This window comes from Hibiscus syriacus, unplaced genomic scaffold (genome assembly GCF_006381635.1).
Source record: "Hibiscus syriacus cultivar Baekdansim isolate YM2019G1 unplaced genomic scaffold, ASM638163v2 tig00110957_pilon, whole genome shotgun sequence".
In the NCBI taxonomy this organism is placed as follows: Eukaryota; Viridiplantae; Streptophyta; class Magnoliopsida; order Malvales; family Malvaceae; genus Hibiscus; species Hibiscus syriacus.
The window spans coordinates 302,874-323,459 of record NW_024062933.1 but is presented as its reverse complement, the minus strand read 5'-3'; the positions used below and the strand labels follow the sequence as shown (position 1 = coordinate 323,459).

General features: G+C 33.6%; 1 pseudogene; it reads left to right on the top strand.

The window, feature by feature from the left end:
- Positions 1-13,916: 13,916 nt before the first annotated feature.
- LOC120148434 lies at positions 13,917-19,638 on the top strand (annotated as a pseudogene).
- Positions 19,639-20,586: the final 948 nt, after the last annotated feature.

The following is a 20,586-nucleotide window of genomic DNA, read 5'->3' as shown; positions in this document are numbered from 1 at the left end:
AACGAATAATAAGAGAGCAACATAGCCATAGTGGTTTAGGAGATGTAGGAATTGGTTCATGTAGTTGAATCCATTTTTAAATTATTTCATAAATCTAAGATTTCAACAAGTATAGGTGTCTTGGCCTTTTCCCCCTCTAACTTATGCATGTGAATTCAAGCGTAAGCGTTCCTGCTTGCTGGTATAAGTTTTATTTGATATAAAGGATTACAAATGAATGAAAATGAAAATTTCTAAAGTAGAAAATAATAATGAATATTAACTATTATTTTTTATTCTTACATTTTCTAAAACATTGCTGGTATACAAAGTTATTGAAATTCCTTTCATGTCAATTTCTAATTTTAAATTGCTGGATGATGACCACTCCGCATACTCAATAATTCATGAGTTTACAAAATGTTATGTGTTGGTTTCTTTTTATCCCATCATTAAAAGATTAAATGTAATGCTGGTGTGTCACTACTCACTATAAGATAATGTCACGCCATCATTGAATTTTTTTTAAAAAAAAATATAACACTTGCAATTTTGTTAATCTTTTAACTGTATGTGATCAAAATGAAACTAAAATATAATGTTAGGTATGATTTTAAAAGAATTATAGTTTAGTGACCAAAAAAAAGCAAGAGATAGGTGGTGTACTAACCATGTAGTTTACCCAACTAAAAAGGAATGCTCAATAGCCAGCTTTACCTGGAGTATTATCTGAATTCAAATAAGCTGACAATGCACGTCAACACCCACTTTTTCTTTTAGCAGACATTTGACATTTCCTTCCTTCCGCCGTCCTATATATCCCTGTCCTTCCTCTTTGCATTGCTTTCTATCCATCGCCTTCACATGGAATGTCTCAGGAAAGACGGGTTAATATACGGTTAATATACAGCATTACCGGATATATTAAAATGTATTTAATAATTCGGTTTAGCGGTACCTATTATGTTGACAACTAATAATGTTTTAGGTAGAAAATAAAAACTATTAAAAAATTTGGTAACCGGTAAACTTTGGTTATCGGTAAGTATCTATCCTTTTTATAAAAGTGTCCATACGTTTAACATATCAAGTAAATTTTACCGGTTTTGTCATAATGAATCTGGTTTGTCATATTTTTACCTGTTATATTGTAAATTATCTATCCTTTTTATAAAAGTGTCCATACTTATTTCACTGTGAAAATATATTTATTATTATCTTTAGTTAATATTGTTAAATTTAAAATCTAAATAATATTTTATAAAATATCAAAACAATCAAATAATTTTTGTGTAAATGAAATTATTAAATTAATATTGTAGGTGGAAAACATGAAACACTATTAAAAAAATTGAAACATAAATTACATAACTTTCAAAAAAGTATATATCATTTTTATAAAAGTGTACATACTTATTTCACTGTTGAAAACATATTTATTATTATATTTGGTTAATATTTTTAAATTTAAATGCTAATAATATTTTATAAAATATAAAAACAATCAAATAAAATTTTGTGTAAATTAAATTATTAAATTAATATTGTAGGTGGAAAACATGAAACACTATTAAATAAATTGAAACATAAATTACATAACTTTAAAAGCAGTTTTAAATCCTAAAAAGTGTCGATACTTTTAAAAAATATATCGATCCAAAACGATATACCAGGTAAAATATGATAAAACCGGTAACAAAATGATAAAACCGGTAAATTTAAAAGTGTCGATACGTTATATAAGGATCGACACTTTGTGAATTTAAAAGAGAAGCAGTTATAGCGCCTATAATGTGTCGATACTTTAAAAAAATATCGATCCACAACGATATAACAGGTAAAATATGATAAAACCGGTATCAAAATGATAAAAACGGTAAAATGATACCGGATATATTGAAAGTGTCGATACTTTCGTAAGTACGTGTAATAAATTATCGACACTTTCAAAGAAATAGGTAATTATCCTTTCGAAAGTATCGACACCTGACATAAAAGTATCGACACTTTTGTATTTGTATCGATTAAATATAATAACATATCCGATGAAAATAAGGCCATAGCTAAATATCCTCTGAAAAAAGATAGAACGGACGAGTTTTTGAAATCGAAGAGTAATTGTTGCTGCATTTCAGAAGGCGTTTCTAAAGCGAAGTTTGTTTGTTTGTTGCTGCAGTCGAATCGAAAAGTATGTTGTCGAAACCCTAATTTTTTATTATTACAGTAATCGCGATAGGGTTTTTTATGTGTTGTTTGGGGTTTTGGAGTAAGGAAGCATTTGGGACCGATTGCAGGTAGAAATAGATATTCAAGGAAAAATATAAATGTCGATACTTTTATTAAATATTATAGGTAGAAAATGATATTATAGGTTGTATAAATGTGCCGACACATTTTGGTGTGGTCAAATTCTTTTGAAGAAAACCGTTTTACCACAAGAGTAGTTATCTATATTTGTATATTGAAAAAAGTGTATGTAACAAAATAATTTGATTTGCGTAAACTGATATAAGGAAAAATGGAGTCAATGGGTTGGAAAATTGTTGGTGGAGCAGATGACTTTGAAATTGAGGCCGAGACTCGAAAGCAACCAAAGGGTGGATATATGTACTTCTAGTAAGTATCAATGTCTTTTTGTTATTATTGTTGAAATGGTAATTGGATTAAAGTATCGATAAACTTTAAATTGATTACAAATTTTAAATGTTAACAGTATGGCCGAATGCAAAAGGATGAAGGGAGATGGCACACAGAGCGGTTCGGTATGTAAAATGAAATGACATTGAGTAGTATTAGTATTTAGTGTTAATGTATTGATTAAGAAACGTTTATGTTTAATATTAGGTGAAAAAAGATGTGAGGTCCAAATGGAATTCAATGAGTGATGCTGAAAAGGAACCTTACATCACACAGTCAAGGAATGATAGTAAAGAATACAAAGAACGGAGGAAAGCACATGAAAATAAGGTATTCATTAAACTTGTAAATACGTTGATACAAATATATAAGAACTATAACATTATATATTGTTAAAAAATGTAGGAAGTGTCGACAAGATGCAGCATTAAAAGGGTGAATTTATTAATTAAACACCTTAAGGAGAAGGGTCAGTTGAATGTGCTGGGAGAAATAGGTTTTGGATCGTTGATCGGAGTAAGGGATCGACCTATTCGGAGGGAATTGTGTCGATCCTTGATGGCACAATTTGACGTCAGTCAATGTATGGCTAAGTATGGTGATTATTCATTCCCTCTGGGGTATCGACTGCTGCAGCCGTATTGGGGGTACAAAACAAAGGCAAAAGTGTTATAGAAGTCTGTAGGAGTAAGAACTGGAAAGCACTTGCCTCCAAATATGGTTTGAATCATAAGGTGACATATACTGAAGTTGAAGAGGATATCAAAAGTGGATCTTACTTGGGGGATGAGCTGAAGGCCCGAGTTCTATTGTACCTTGTCGGTATATTTCTTTGTCCAACGGGTGATACGTCAACGAACAAGGAATATATGAAGCTCATTTGCGATGAAGGCTTGAAGGGTGAATTCAATTGGGCTGAATATATCCATTCGAGATTGATTGAATCAATTATCACCTTTAAAAAGGGCAGCCAGAGATACCTCAAAGGGTGCATAGCAATCTTAGAGGTAAATGAGTTGAATCACTTTTTTGTGTTTTTATATAAAAATATAAATTTTATTATAAATGCAGGTTGCACTGTTCGATTTTTGGTCGGGCTGTGAGGCAGTGCCGGCTTATGAAAGAACCGGAGTGGCACGCATCCGTGCATGGGGGAAGGAAGAGGTGGTTAGAGTGATGGTGAAGTTGAAGTTGGATAGAGGGAAGAAGCAAGAAATGGTAATAAATGTAATTAAATAATATTAAGAATATAATCAATGTCTTAATATTGTAATTTAATTTTTTGAAGGTTATTGGCAAGGATGTAGAGGAGGCAGTGGAGGCAGAGGAGAAGAAAGGAGGGATGGTTGTATTGGGGGATGAAGGTGAGTGGGACGACGGTGAAGCAAAACAGAGTAACTTCGACATTTTGATGTCTGAATTGGCTGATATCAAAAAATCCAATTTGAAATCATGCAAAGACAATCAAGAGTCGAAGAGAAACTTGATCAAGTCGTAGAGAAACTCGAGAGGCATAAGGGGGTAGTGGAAGGAAAAATAGATGGAGTGGTGAAAGAAGTAGAGGTGTTGAGGGTGAAGTGGTGAAAGAAGTTTCGGTGTTAAGGGTGATATTAAGATGGTGACGGGAGAAAAATTTGAGGGAGTGGTGAAGGAGGTTGTTGATTTGATGAGTGAACTTACGGGGGTGAAGGGGGTGGTTGATAAATACTCGGATGAAGGAGCTCAATTGAAGGGTGAAATAAAAGATATGAAGAGCTATGTAGAAAAAAGTACGATGAACTGAAAAAATATGAAAGAAAAGAGGGAGGAGGAAGAAGAAGAGATGGAAGAAATGAGGAGGAAGGAAGTCGATGTCATTTATACACCGGAGAGTGTTATAGCAGCAGTTTTGGATTCGGAATGTCCTGCACCCCAGAAGAAGAAGCAGAAGGTAAGTTTAATAAAAGAATACTTAATTTGATTTTTATTATGTTGTTGTGACAAAAATTTGTATGCAAAATTGTAGGTTGAAAAAGCGGACATTCCAACCGGAATTGATGACATCGAAGCTGCAATTTGTGATTATTTATGGAATAGCGAGTTAGAATCGGGGTAAGTGAAATATATTGTTTTGTGAGTGATATTTAAATATTCATGACAATATATTAATCCTAATGATTCATACAGATATTCTGTAATATCAATGGGAAATCAATTCGCTACTGTATACGACGTTGCAACGTTGAAGCCTACGGAATGGGTTGGCGGTGTGGTAAGTAGAAAGTAGAAATAAATAAAACTTATTGAATATGTTCTGATTGTGTAATTAATTTTGTTAGGTTATCGATTTGCTCGCCTGGACCATATGCTACGATTCTCAAAAGTCACACCGGAGGATTGGCTACCTTCCATACCTCTTAGTGGTGAGTTAAATTAATAAATATTGAAAAGTAGTGTTATAGACGGTAAATTAATAATGTTTGTTGCGTAATTACAGCAACAGGCGTTGGAAGGCAACAACAAAGAAAGTGTTGAGGGTATTTCTACCTTCTGGGGTGTCATATTGGATAACTATGTGAAATTGACCGACTGTGAGAAGGTAAGACACCATACCAATTGCAAATGATGTTTTCGGATATAGAATGTTGAATTTTGTCAAATTGGGTGTGAAATTTGTTGCAGATAATGATCACAATAAACTACCATAATTCACATTGGTATCTGTTGGTGTTGGATATGGTAGATCATTTGTAACAATATATGATAGTATGTTTACAACTGAAGCAGCTAAACAGAGAGTGAAGGATGCTAAGAGATTGGTATGTATGTATGTATGAAAGGACATTATGTAAATTATAATGCATAATTTTTTTGGTGCATAACTTCTTCTATTTAATGCAGATTAAAATATTAGATTCTTATAATAAGAAACGCATTTGGGTTGAGTCATGTGGATCTCTAGGAAAGTATCCCTTGAAAAATTTCAAATTTGTGGAGCATAAGAAGAATAAGCAATTGAATGGGTATGAGATGTTATCACAAATAGAAAGCTTAATTTATGCATATTCATCATATTGACATGTGTGGTTTTCAAATTTTGTAACAGATATGATTGCGCATGTATGTGATGATGTGGATGGAATCGATCAGTTCTACAGGGGCAACTGGTGATTTTGTAAGTGGATAGAAAAATTGTTTGTGGTAAAATTGTTAAAAGTCGTAGATTGAATGCTGTAGTTGACAATACTTAACGTTCTGACAATTTGAATATAGGTTGTTGGAGACTGGGATCGATCGCGAGTATTAAACGATCTCGTAAGCCACAATCAAAATGAACGAAGACAGGAGATAACAAAGCTGCAATATACATAAGAATCAAAGGATGCAATGATGTAAATGTCGAGTTAATTTTGTATAAGATTTATAATTTTGTATACGATTTATATTTTTGTATGTGAATAATTATGAATGAGATGAGAAAAGTTAGCAGTATGTGTGTTGTACATGTTTCTTATACACATTAAGGGTCATGTCGATACTTGGAAGTAAAGGCAAATTTACAATATGGCCAACAGGGCACCCATAAAGTGTCGATCCATATATAAAAAAGTGTCGATCCCAAAATCATCGAACCCAAAAGTATAATGTAATATGTAATTTTTTAATCTAACCGGTACAATTATACCGGTTTTATGAGAGAATATGTCTAATAATGTGTCGACACTAATATAGTTTGTGTCGATATTTTTTTTCCAGAATGAATTAAAAACAAGGTGCACCCATAAAGTGTCGATCCATATATAAAAAGTGTCGATCCCAAAATCATCGAACCCAAAAGTATAATGTAATATGTAATTTTTAATCTAACCGGTACAATTATACCGGTTTTATGAGAGAATGTCTAAATAATGTGTCGACACTAATATAGTTTGTGTCGATATTTTTTTTCCAGAATGAATTAAAAACAAGGTGCACCCATAAAGTGTCGATCCATATATAAAAAGTGTCGATCCCAAAATCATCGAACCCAAAAGTATAATGTAATATGTAATTTTTTAATCTAACCGGTACAATTATACCGGTTTTATGAGAGAATAAGTCTAAATAATGTGTCGACACTAATATAGTTTGTGTCGATATTTTTTTTCCAGAATGAATTAAAAACAAGGTGCACCCATAAAGTGTCGATCCATATATAAAAAGTGTCGATCCCAAAATCATCGAAACCCAAAAGTATAATGTAATATGTAATTTTTCAATCTAACCGGTACAATTATACCGGTTTTATGAGAGAATATGTCTAAATAATGTGTCGACACTAATATAGTTTGTGTCGATATTTTTTTTCCAGAATGAATTAAAAACAAGGTGCACCCATAAAGTGTCGATCCATATATAAAAAGTGTCGATCCCAAAATCATCGAAACCCAAAAGTATAATGTAATATGTAATTTTTCAATCTAACCGGTACAATTATACCGGTTTTATGAGAGAATATGTCTAAATAATGTGTCGACACTAATATAGTTTGTGTCGATATTTTTTTCCAGAATGAATTAAAAACAAGGTGCACCCATAAAGTGTCGATCCATATATAAAAAGTGTCGATCCCAAAATCATCGAAACCCAAAAGTATAATGTAATATGTAATTTTCAATCTAACCGGTACAATTATACCGGTTTTATGAGAGAATATGTCTAAATAATGTGTCGACACTAATATAGTTTGTGTCGATATTTTTTTCCAGAATGAATTAAAAACAAGGTGCACCCATAAAGTGTCGATCCATATATAAAAAGTGTCGATCCCAAAATCATCGAAACCCAAAAGTATAATGTAATATGTAATTTTTCAATCTAACCGGTACAATTATACCGGTTTTATGAGAGAATATGTCTAAATAATGTGTCGACACTAATATAGTTTGTGTCGATATTTTTTTTCCAGAATTAATGGAAAACAAGGTGCACCCATAAAGTGTCGATCCATATATAAAAAGTGTCGATCCCAAAATCATAGAACCAAAAGTATAATGTAATATGTAATTTTTCAATCTAACCGGTACAATTATACCGGTTTTATGAGAGAATATGTCTAAATAATGTGTCGACACTAATATAGTTTGTGTCGATACTAATTTAAATATCAAGTGTTTTCCACCGTTATATAGTACTCTTAATCGAGAAACCCTAAACATAAATGCAAGCAGGCAGATCTTCCTCTTTCTTCCTTCTACCGTTATCATAGTGACGATAAGATATTCAGGTAAATTTATCGATATTTTATGGGTTTGATTGATTTCTATATTGGAGTTTTTATCCTGAATGTGTTTGTGTTCCATTGTAATAGGGTAGCATCCAACCAAAATGGCTCCAAAACGTCAGCGTCAGAAGCGAGGTCTTTCTCAAAGCTCTTCTCAACCCAGTTCTTCTCAACCACCTCCTTCTATAACAAACGATTCTTCTGAGGAAATCAGGTCCTTCGAAACTCTGAACTTTAGATCCGACATGGAGAAACAAAGATGGCAGACGAGTTTTAAAGTAAGGAAGATTCGTCCCGAACGTGTCATTGACCTGGGTTTCTTGTTTGATGATAAATATGCATTTAGTTTTAAATCCACATTTACATCTTGGGGTTGGCTTGAATTCCTTGGTGTAGAACCAAGATATTATCCCAACCTAGTTAGAGTCTTCTACAACAATGCTTCCTTACAGCACGATCCTAATAAGACTAATATAATAGGAATTAATACACATGTCATGGGGAAGGATATATATATCTCCAGAAACTATTGCGGAGGGTTTAGGTGTAGCGAATACAGGGATTCAGATGAAAATGGTGTAGATTGGTCTACAATTAAACGGGTTACTAGAAATAGCCCAATTCACCTCGATGTAGAGTCGAGAGTGTTTCACAAATGCTCACATGGTATATCCGGCCTAGTGGGGAAAACATTCAACGCTTCGAGACAGCGATTATTGGTGGATAGCAAAGTATAAATCCAAAACGGCTCCAAACATTGCAAAACTCATATTTAATACAATTGTATATATGGTCACAAAGGGAGCAACAATTTCAACTACTACCATATGGATGTGTCATCACCCATCTGTTGAAGAAGAAGGAAGTTGATTTTTCGCATGACGCCCCTGTTCGATTAACCCGCAAGATTGACATGGTATTTATTAAAAAAGCGGGATATGATTTTGTTGAAAAACTCGGTTGGAAGCGTGTCAAGGAGGTCGGATTAGATCAAGAGAGGGAGAAATGGACCCCGTTGGCCATGAAGAAGAGCAACCAAGTGGAGACGCAATGATGGAAGAAGCAACAGTTGCAGAGGATGTCACAATTAAGACCGTGATGGAATACATGGTCAATTTTCGGGAGCATATTGATTCCCTTGTGAGTGGAATGCGATCCGATATTTCATCATTGCAACGTGAAGTCTCCATGTTGCGTAACGAATTACGTCAACGACATCAAACGAGTTAGGTAATCATTATCTATGTTTCTTAACATTTACACGTTCTGAACTTTATTTTATTTTCTTTTAACAGATGTGGACAACCAAGCGTCGCAGAGATGAAGCTGACGATGAAGATGACGATGATGATGATGATGACGATGAAGCTGGCGATGAAGATGATGACGATGATGATGATGATGAAGATGATGATCCAAACAAGTATATCGTGTCTGCAACGCCGCCTTCAAGAAAACTTTTAATTTTTGATCTCAATGGTGTCCTTGCCTACATCCCAAGACTGCCGGCAGGTTTTAATTCTATTCTTTTGTATCCATTATTTTAACATATAAGCGTAGAACTTTAATCTCATTTTCTTCATGTTGTAGATGTTGTCCTCAGAAGAGGATTATTTGAATTTATGCATTTTGTGTCGACAATTTTGTTGTTCCCTTTGGTCTTCAAAGATGAGGTTAGAACATGTTTGAGGCAATTGAATTACTGTAGTCAAAATCGTTAATATACATTTGAATGTTAACATTCAAACTTGATTACAATCTCAGGCATAACGTCGACCGTGTACTTGAGAAACTACCTGTATTTTTCGAGCATTTTCTATTCGTGTGGGTAAGATGAATGTCATTACATTTTGCTGACTTTTCGTTGTCTATGATTCCTACATATTTATGTTCGACTGTTTGTGAACAGGATCAAAAAAAATGCAAAACATACGATTCTGTTACCTACTGTAAAGATCTCAATGATGTTTGGAACGCGTGTCCAGATTTTAACGAGCTAAATACACTTTTGGTCGATGATTCAGCGGAAAAAATGATTTATAATCCGGTAAGTTGCATTTATGCAATATGTTTCTGATCAGTTGAACAGGTGTTCAGACATTGATTATTTTAACAACTTATGTTTTATATAGAAATACAATTACATATGTCCACATACCTTTGACGCTACTTCCCATTCGAACGACAAAGCTCTAGGTATGACACAAATTTATTCATGCTTATGCGAATTTAATTTATTGTTAGTAAAATTGCACCTCATTAGTTTGATAATTGAAATTATTTATGTATGTCCTCAGAAAAAGGCGGAAACATGCGAGAGTATTTGGAAAATTTGTTGAAGGCCTCTAATGTTCCGGACTTCGTTAGAAACAACCCTTTTTCATCGGATTAATTTTGTTTGTCGGTACATTATTTGAACATTCTTGTGTATTTAAATTTTGGTGTGATTATATTGTATGTATATTTTCAATAATTATTCCATATTTGCTTCTATGTGTACATATACATTTGAGTGTCTATACTTTTTTAATATTGTAAAGTATCTATCCTTTTTATAAAAGTGTCTATACTTTTTTCACTGTGGAAAACATTAATTTAAGGTTATCTTTTGAGTGAGTTTTAAGATATTAATTTAGTAATTATAGGCGTCTAATGATTAATTTTTTACGTTACGGTATATATTATTGTTAAATTAAAAATTCTTAATATTATTTTATAAAATATCAAAACAATCAACTAATTTTTGTGCAAATGAAATTATTAAATTAATTGTAGGTGGAAAACATGAAACATACTTAAAAAATATTGAAACATAAATTACATATCTTTAAAAAAGTATCGATCCTTTTTATAAAAAGTATGGACACTTTCAACATATTATAATAAAATAGGTAAATTTGCAATATAACCGGTATAAATATACCGGTCTTATGCGCGAATAGGTCTACAACCTATATCGACACTTTTTAATATTGTGTCGGTACTTTATGTCCATATTGGAAGAAAAATGTGTCGATACATTTAAAAAAGTGTCGACATTTTACACATCGATACGATGTAGAGGTCTTTATGTGTAAATCCAACATTATGATAGCCCCCTGCCTGCTGCGTTAAATAGTTCATTACTTGTGACGTGCCAACACCGACCTCTTTCAATGTTGTTGCCTCATCGATATCAGCCTTACTTACAGCTCGATTAGAACGCATAAATGGTGTCATAGCAGATGTGCACAATGCATGATTATGTTTCTGATCAGACTTACTTATAACCCACTGATCGTTTGTATTTGTTGCTGTAACTACGACTCTAGCCTTACATCCTGTTCTTGTGACTGGCGTATGAGCACGTTGACGATCAACAGTATTGACTTTTGATACTCGAACCCTTCTTTGGAACAACAAAATTCTCGTGTCTTCACATTCCCTTCCACGTCAAGCCGTTGTTCCCTTACGTGCACTAAACCCATGTTCCCGTGCGAATCCCTTGTAAAAGTGCCAAGCTTGATCACGTGAACAGAAGAGCTGACCAACCAATCTGTCAGATTCATCAACATTATGTACTTCATGGCATTCCTCGGTTGGCTTAACATTGTCTACATCAGTATTATCCATGGCAAAAATTTTGTTGTGCAAGTTCAGTGCTCCAGGAGTTGATGGATATGTAAACGAAGGTTCATTTTGAACATGTTTCTGTCGTGCTGCTTTCAATAGGATGTGGCATTGGTAGTGGTAGTTAAAGGGTGGGTACAACATTAAATTCGCAGTACATATTTAGGTATGTACAATAACTACAAGTATTATCATTTTAAATTCGCAGTACACTGTTAAAAAATTGAAACATAAATTACATAAGTTTTAAAAAAAGTATCGATCCTTTTTATAAAAAGTATGGACACTTTCAATATAATAGGTAAACATATGATGTAATAGGTAGCCCTTATATAATGTAATAGGTATCGTTTATATAATGTAATAGGTAGTGGTTATATTGTAAAGTGTCTATCCTTTTTATAAAAGTGTCCATACTTTTTTCACTGTGGAAAACATTAATTTAAGGTTATCTTTTGAGTGAGTTTTTAGATATTAATTTAGTAATTATAGGCGTATAATGATTTATTTTTTACGTTACGATATATATTATTATTAAATTAAAAATTCTAAATATTATTTTATAAAATATCAAAACAATCAAATAATTTTTTGTGCAAATGAAATTATTAAATCAAATAATTCAAATTGAAAATTAAACAACAAATCAATTAAACATTGTTGTGGGTACATTAATTGAACATTGTTATGGGTACATTATTTGGATTAATTTCGTTGAGATGGGTTATGTATAACAAAACAATCTATCTCGCATGTGAGTACTTTATTCCAACCATGTGACAAGTGACAACTCCATCAACTCACAACTCAGCTTTGAACTCAATCAATATTGTCTTTTAGCTTGATGGTTCATAAAGCATGTTACTTGAACAGTATGAATCAATTATGCAATTTTCATGTTCAATTTAACACTGCATTTCAAATTCATTTCATATGTAATTGGAGTTTGAATTTAAATTTCAATTTGAGTTTGAATTTCAATATATTTCGGCTCCACTATAAATATTAGCCCAAGCCAATATGCATGTTATCATTGATTATTCCTAATTTCCATTGTTTTTTTTCCAACGTATAAACGCGAGGAAATCCCGACCATTTTATTTTTTGGTCAACTTTAAAGCGTCAGAAACGTTTCGGGCGTATGATCTGGTGGTATACAAGAAATGTAACAAATAGCAACTAAAATCATAAGTTGAGTACCACCCAAATCATAAGTCTGAAATACTTCCGATGCTCATCAAATCCAAAGCTCATATGGTGCCAAGCAAAAGGAAATCAAAATCCAAATTTCATATGATGCCAAGCAAAAGGAAATCAAAATCTACAACTTGAGTTTGAACATTGATATGATATGTTCAGTTGTTATCATGTTGGGATTTTCTCGTTTTTGATTGCTTGGATAGTTGTTCTCTTGCTTCTTCAAGTGTTCTTAAGGTTATCCTTTGAGTGAGTTTTAAGATATTAATTTAGTAATTATAGGCGTCTAATGATTTATTTCTTACGTTACGATATATATTATTATTAAATTAAAAATTCTAAATATTATTTTATAAATATAAAAACAATCAAATAATTTTTTGTGCAAATGAATTATTAAATTAATATTGTAGGTGGAAAACATGAAACACTGTTAAAAAATTGAAACATAAATTACATAAGTTTTAAAAAAAGTATCGATCCTTTTTATAAAAAGTATGGACACTTTCAATATAATAGGTAAACATATGATGTAATAGGTAGCCCTTATATAATGTAATAGGTATCGTTTATATAATGTAATAGGTAGTGGTTATATTGTAAAGTGTCTATCCTTTTTATAAAAGTGTCCATACTTTTTTCACTGTGGAAAACATTAATTTAAGGTTATCTTTTGAGTGAGTTTTAAGATATTAATTTAGTAATTATAGGCGTCTAATGATTTATTTTTTACGTTACGATATATATTATTATTAAATTAAAAATTCTAAATATTATTTTATAAAATATCAAAACAATCAAATAATTTTTTGTGCAAATGAAATTATTAAATTAATATTGTAGGTAGAAAACATGAAACACTGTTAAAGTATCGATCCTTTTTTATAAAAAGTATGGACACTTTCAATATAATATAATGTAATAGGTAAATTTGCAATGCTATCGGTATAAATATACCGGTTTACTTATAAAATAGGTAAATATAAGCGCTACCTATTACATTATATAAGCGCTACCTAGTATGTTATTGTACTTTATAATATTTCCGATTAAATAATATAACATAACCGGTCTAAATTTTAACCGGTCACTTGTTTAACCGGTCACGCCGTATATTAGCCGTTTTTTAGGCGCCGCACCGCAGAACCACCCCCTTCACATCTCTCTAAAAACCACATATACATGAACGAAAGCTCAATTGGATTCCGCTCTCCTTTCTGTAATAATCCCACATTTTCCAAGTTCCAGAAAAATGGTTTCCTTTTTGCATTTCACTCCATTTTTGGCCACCCTATTTGTTCTTATTCCTTCTCTTAGAACAGATCTCCTACTTGCGCAAGAAGCGAAATGTCCCTGGTCTTTCCTTTCTTGGGCAACGCCATTCCACTAGTAACGGAACCCACAAGCTTTTGGGAAATTCTAGCTGGCTTGGCGTCTTCTCTAGGATTCTCTGTTAATTATATAATCGGCCGCTTCATCGTCTTTATCCGTGACACTGAACTCTCTCACCTTATCTTCTCCAACGTCCGACCCGATGCTTTTTTACTCGTGGACATCCCTTTGGATAAAAGCTTTTCGGAGAACATAACTTGATTTATATGTTCGGACAAGAACATAAAGATCTACGCCGTCAGATTGCCCCTAACTTCACTCCCAGAGCTCTGTCAACCAACACCGCATTGCAGCAGATTATTATTCTCCAACATTTAAAATCGTGGGAGCGTCTTTTCGAGGAATCACCGGGAAAGCCGATTTCCCTCCTGGACTCATCCCGATGTTCTCCGTAGAGTTCGTGAGGAAGTTTCGAGTATATGGTCGCCGGAATGGGATGTTTTGATAAGAGCGGAACAATTGAGGGACATGAAGTATACGCAAACTGTGGCACGTGAAGTCATAAGATATCGGCCGCCGGCGACGCTAGTGCAGCACATTGCGATGAAGGATTTCCCGTTGACTGAGTCGTACACGGTTCCCAAGGGCACGATTGTGTTCCCCCTTGGTTTACGAATCATCCTTCCAAGGGTTCCCGGAGGCGGACCGGTTCGATCCTGATCGATTCTCAGAGGATAGACAAGAAGAGGTGATCTACAAAGGGAACTACCTGGCGTTTGGAGCTGGGCCCCACCAATACGTGGGACAAAGGTACGCCTTGAATCATCTGGTGCTTTTCATTGCCATGTTCGTCACTGTGCTCTATTTCAAGAGGCACCGAACCGACGGCTGCAATGAAATCAAGTACTGCCCGACCATCTGTCCCAAAACGGGTGCAGCATTTCCTTAGTTCGACTCTCTCAAACAAAATTTATACACTATCTTAAAAATTAATTTACTCTATTCCTATATGTAATGGGATAAGGGAAAGTAGAGTAGTATGCTATCTTCAACGTCTGGTTGAGAGTAGTTTTCGTGTAAGACATCCATTATGAATTGTCTTCAGTGAGATACGATCCCACGACCACAAGATAAAGAGTCTTATGTTCCATCAACTGAGCTAGATAGGTCAATTAATTAGTTTATTATATGATTAATTTAACAATGTCACTAAATGACGCGGGGACTGCATAATTCAAACAATAACGCATCAATTTAATTACGTTTATGGATTTTATAAATAAACTTTGCGAATCTGTTGGCGGTTTGATCACAAAGAAATGAAGAAATAATATTAGAATTCATTCATGTGGCTCAAATCGTTTAGAGGAAAAGACGAGTTAATCATCTTGGTGATAATATTTGAAATCCATGAATAATTATCAAATATAATTTTTCTTTCTCAAACATTGAAATATTTTGAAGATGTTTCAGTGCGAATATAAGAATTTATGCCAATAGTATAAATTCAACAAGCTATATTAAAAAATAAATAAAAAATAAAAAAAGCGTAAAATTAAACGACTAATATAAAATTTAAAAAAATACCTAAAATATTAAGAATTTTGAATATTAAAAAAATAGTAATAGGAGTGCACCCACAATATCTGTAACCCCACCCGTACCTAGGGTTGTACATTTGTCGGATTTCAATCCGATCCGGATAGGTTTTTATCCGATCCGGTTTTTCCCATAGAAAAAAACCGGTTTATAAAATAACCGGTTCGGTTTCTAACCGGTTTGGAGGGCCGGATATCCTAACCGGTGTAACTGGTTTCGGTTTAAAAAAAACCAGTTTTTTTAAAAAACCGGTTATAAAAAAACCGATTTTAATATTCCAGATTGCTCATAGGGAACTGATTCCCCCCCAAGGGGGTACCGATTCCTCACTGAATGGTTTGGCTCTGAGATTTCCAGAATGCTCGGAGGGAACCGATTCCCCCCTATTCAACGGTCGAAATATTTGAATTTTACACTTAGGGAACCGATTCCCTATGAGAGGAAACCGATTCCCTATGAGAGGGTACCGATTCCCCCACGCTCCAAGCATTTTTATTAAATGTTTTCACACTTAAACGGCTATATTATCTTCATTAATTATCACTAACGTTCAGAAGTGATTCAAGGTGTATTTAAGCAAGCTTAGAAGCCATTGATCAAAGACAAGAAACATCAAGCAACTAGAATCAAGAGAGAATCAAAGAGAAAGCATCAAACCTCAAGTTCGATAAATTCAAATACTTAATTGAAATACTTAATTAACTCAACATAATTGAAATACTTAAATACTTCCAAGTTTGATAAATTCAAATACTTAAAAACTTCCAAGTTCGATAAATTCAAATACTTAAAAACTTCAAGTTCGATAATTGAAACAAAGTTTACGATAATTGAAATAAAGTTATAAAATAAACTACATTGCCATCTCTTCTTCATCATCTTCGCCTTCTTCGTTTGGAGGGGATATTCCAAGTTCGACTTCTTCAATGTGTAAATTTGCTTCCAAATCGGCATCAATTGCATCTTCTAGGGTGGTGATATGTTGCTTACGAGCCGCTCCATCCAAATAATCCTTTAAACAAATGCATACTTCCACCGACTCGGGACTTAGTCTTGATCTCCGTTGCGATATAACCCTGCCACTAACAGAAAAAACGGATTCCGAAGCTACCGTAGAAGCTTGGACGGTTAGTAAATCACGGGCCATGGCGGCTAGAATCGGAAATTGTGCTTCCTTTTCTTTCCACCAAGCCAAAATATCCAAACTTTCAAACTCTTCAAATGTCATTTTTGATAGAAAATCGCATGACATGTAATTTCCCAACTCGCTACTTGGGGTGGTAGTACGTGATCATTTAGATTGGGGATTTACAAGAGTGTTAAAAAGATTCAAATTTATGTTACTTGGACGTCTACTAGATGATTCCGCATTCATTCTCATTTGATCGTGTATTACACTACTTGATCCGTATTTAGTTAAATAAATTGCAAACATGTCTCGAAAACATTTGTTAAAATAATTTATTTGGTTTTGGACAAAGTTGGGTTCATCATCGGTTAGATTAAAAGCAAACGCAATTTGTTCAATTAGTGTTTCAACCCCACCAACATTTAACGTTGGGTTTAAAGCGGCGGCACAAGTAAAAATGGGGGGAATCTCCTTAAAATATTTTAAAAGTTTTTCCTTCATTGCAAAGCCAATTTCTTGAAAAACTTCGGTTTCAAATTCAAAGTCATTTAGTCGGGTAGCCAACAAAAATGTTTGATTAAGAACCAACGGGCTAGTAGGGTAATAAACACCGGATAAAAAAAGTTGTTGCATTTTTAAAAACCTCAAGCAAATCGGTTATTTTGGCTATAGTTTCCCAACTCGAATCTGGATAAATGTTTGGGACATGACCCATCTCGAAAAGCTGATCGTGAAATGTTTGCAATGTTTCCCTTTGCCTTAAGGCAGTATGCATCATCATCCAAGTTGAGTTCCAACGAGTTGGACAATCCAAATTAGGACCCAAAGCTTTTTTATTAACGGACTTACAAAATCGTTTATAATCATTTAGTCTTTTGTTATTGTTACAAAGAACCGATTTTATCATTGTTTTAAATTCTAATCTAATCGGCTCAATAACCTCCAAACCGGCTTGCACGGATAAATTAATTATGTGTGCAACGCAACGGGTATGAAAAAACGCACCGTCTAAAATCGGTGAAAGTAATATTTTTCAATCTTGGAACCGCGTTTGTATTATTCGATGCATTATCAAAGGATATAGAAAAAACTTTATTTTCTAATTTATAAAGACAAATTACCCTTTTTAAAAGTGTAAATAAATTAGCACCGGTATGCGGCTCACCGAATAATTCAAACGCGATTGTTCTTTTCATCATTTGCCAATTATCTTGATCTAACCAATGTGACGTAACGGCTAAAAAAGAATTTTCGGTATTATGAGGGGAACTCCAAACGTCACATGTAAGTGACACACCATAACGGTGTTCTTGGAATCCTAAAATCATTTTTTCCCTCGTCGTACGCCACATTTTTATAGCATCTCTTCTAAGGGTAGTACGACTTACTTGAGTATAACGTGGTTGTATTAGTTGTTGAATTGTTGTCGTGAAATCTTCATCATCAAAGTGGTCGAACGACAATGCTTTTGTAATCACGAACTTTGTAAACGCTTCTCGTAATTTTTCGTTGTCGTAAACAAAAACACCACCTTGCGGTGTAAGATTCGATTGACTAGGATCCGATCTTGAGCGAAGTGCCTTGCATGATTTTGTCAAATGGTTCTTCAACGTTGTGTTTCCTTCCGATGCAAGAAACTTTAGACAAAGTTTACAACGCGCCCTCCTCGAGCCATTTGACATCTCACATAAATCGTAGTGATCCCAAATGTCTTTGTTTCGAGTGTGTTCGATCACTCTCACGACTTCAAGGTTTCCCCCGACGGAAGATTCAGCCGTGTTACTCATGATGAACAAAAAATTACAAAAATAAGATTTGAGAGATGTTTAAGTGTTGTGTAATAAGATTTGAGAAATTTGTAATCAACCAAATACATCCCCAACCTATTTATACATGTTTAGGGTGGTAAAATGGTAATTTTTTTAAAGAAAAAAACGGTCACAAAACCCCCCCAACGGCTATATTAACGACTAGTTTTTAAAACCTAGACCGGTTTTTTTTTCCGGATAAAAACCGGTTTTTTAACCGATTTTTTTCAAACCGGTTTTTTATCCGGTAAAAAAACCGGTCTAGGTTTTTTTCTCCAAACCGGTTAAAATAACCGGTTTAAAAAAATACGATCCGGTTAAAAAAAAACTGGTTTTTCCCAAATCCGGTTTTGGATATTTTTTTCGCAAAATCGGATATTCGGATTTTTTGTGCACCCCTACCCGTACCCGACCTGGATTCGAGTCCGAGGTGTCACATTGACTTTTTCAAAACATTTACTTGTATAAAATAGTGAGTAATTTAAAACTTTTATACATATAGCTTATTCAAAAGATTTCCAGAACTATTCAGAGCTTAAATGTTTTTACAAAACCGTTCAGTGCATATACAATTCAGACATTTATTTACATGCCAACCATTTTCAATGTACAGAATACATCTAATTCAAAACATCTTTTCTGATCTGATCTTCGGTAAGACGTAACTGACCTGTCTTGCTCCATATTGCTCTTTACTCTTCTCGAAACCTACGTGTGAAACAATCACACGCTAAGTCGTTGACTTAGTGAGGCATATAAACATATAATAAAAACCATCGAACATTTCATATAACAAAACACATACATGTACAAATACTATCATTATCATTAACATATCTATCATATAATATCATACATTTTTCCAATCAATACCCATTTCATCCGATGAATATGTATTCTAAACATTTGATCATGACATTTCAATATGCATGTATCTATTACACGATAACATATATAATCATATCATGCACATACGAAACTTACCTTCTTGTACCATTTTCACTTTAAAGTTTGTATTTCAATTGCCCATGTATATTATTGAGAATAGAGGTATGTGAGTACATTGAGGTTGTGCACTAATGATGTCACCACAGCTCGTATCAATTCCCTCATGGGGCACCGAACCTTAGTTCAGTATTCGTCCCGTAGGACCACTATGTCCCAAAGGACCACTGTATATGTCCCGTAGGACCACTATGTCCCGAAGGACTACTCCTTAAGAACCACATACATAATACAATGGCTCCAATAAGTGTACCGAAGTACTACATATAGGTTCCACATAATTACATACATGTCCCGAAGGACCACGTAGAACCCTCGACTCTTGGCATGCCAACTATACCTATAGCTCTCATATCATATACTATGGGCATTATTCTTATGTTTCATATCACTTGTTCCTTTTCTTCTGTCACATACCATATGTATGTGTGAACATACATCTCATATCATATAACCTTTATCTCAAGTGCATGTAATCACGTATTACATGTAATCACGTAGATCATTTCATATGGATTATATCATTTCTCATTTTTCATGTAAACACACATGTCATATCTTATTCACATATGTTCATATATACATCATATATCACATAGAATAACATATAAACTTATACATATATTCATGTACATACTTTCATATAGTTCGTATATCAATGCCCTATAACTTATCTCACATTATTTATATCCTAGTTTCATATATTTACTTAATTCAATTTCACATAACGTGTTACCTATATATATTCTTATAACTTATCATCACATATCTCCCATAACATCTTCCTATAGCTTCATAGATCTTTACTATATGACTCATATATTATATGTTCATTTAAGCCCATAACTCTTCCCATATAGCTTATCTTACATGTTCATATAATCACTTCTGTCAATGTCTCCTAATTTATATATTATTTTCATATTGTCCTATAGGTCAATGTTATTTAACTTGTCTCACTTTTCATTTCATCTCATAAGTTGGTTATACTAATTCTCATATATTTAACTCGTATAATTTATATCTTGTTATTATATCCTCAACTAGAC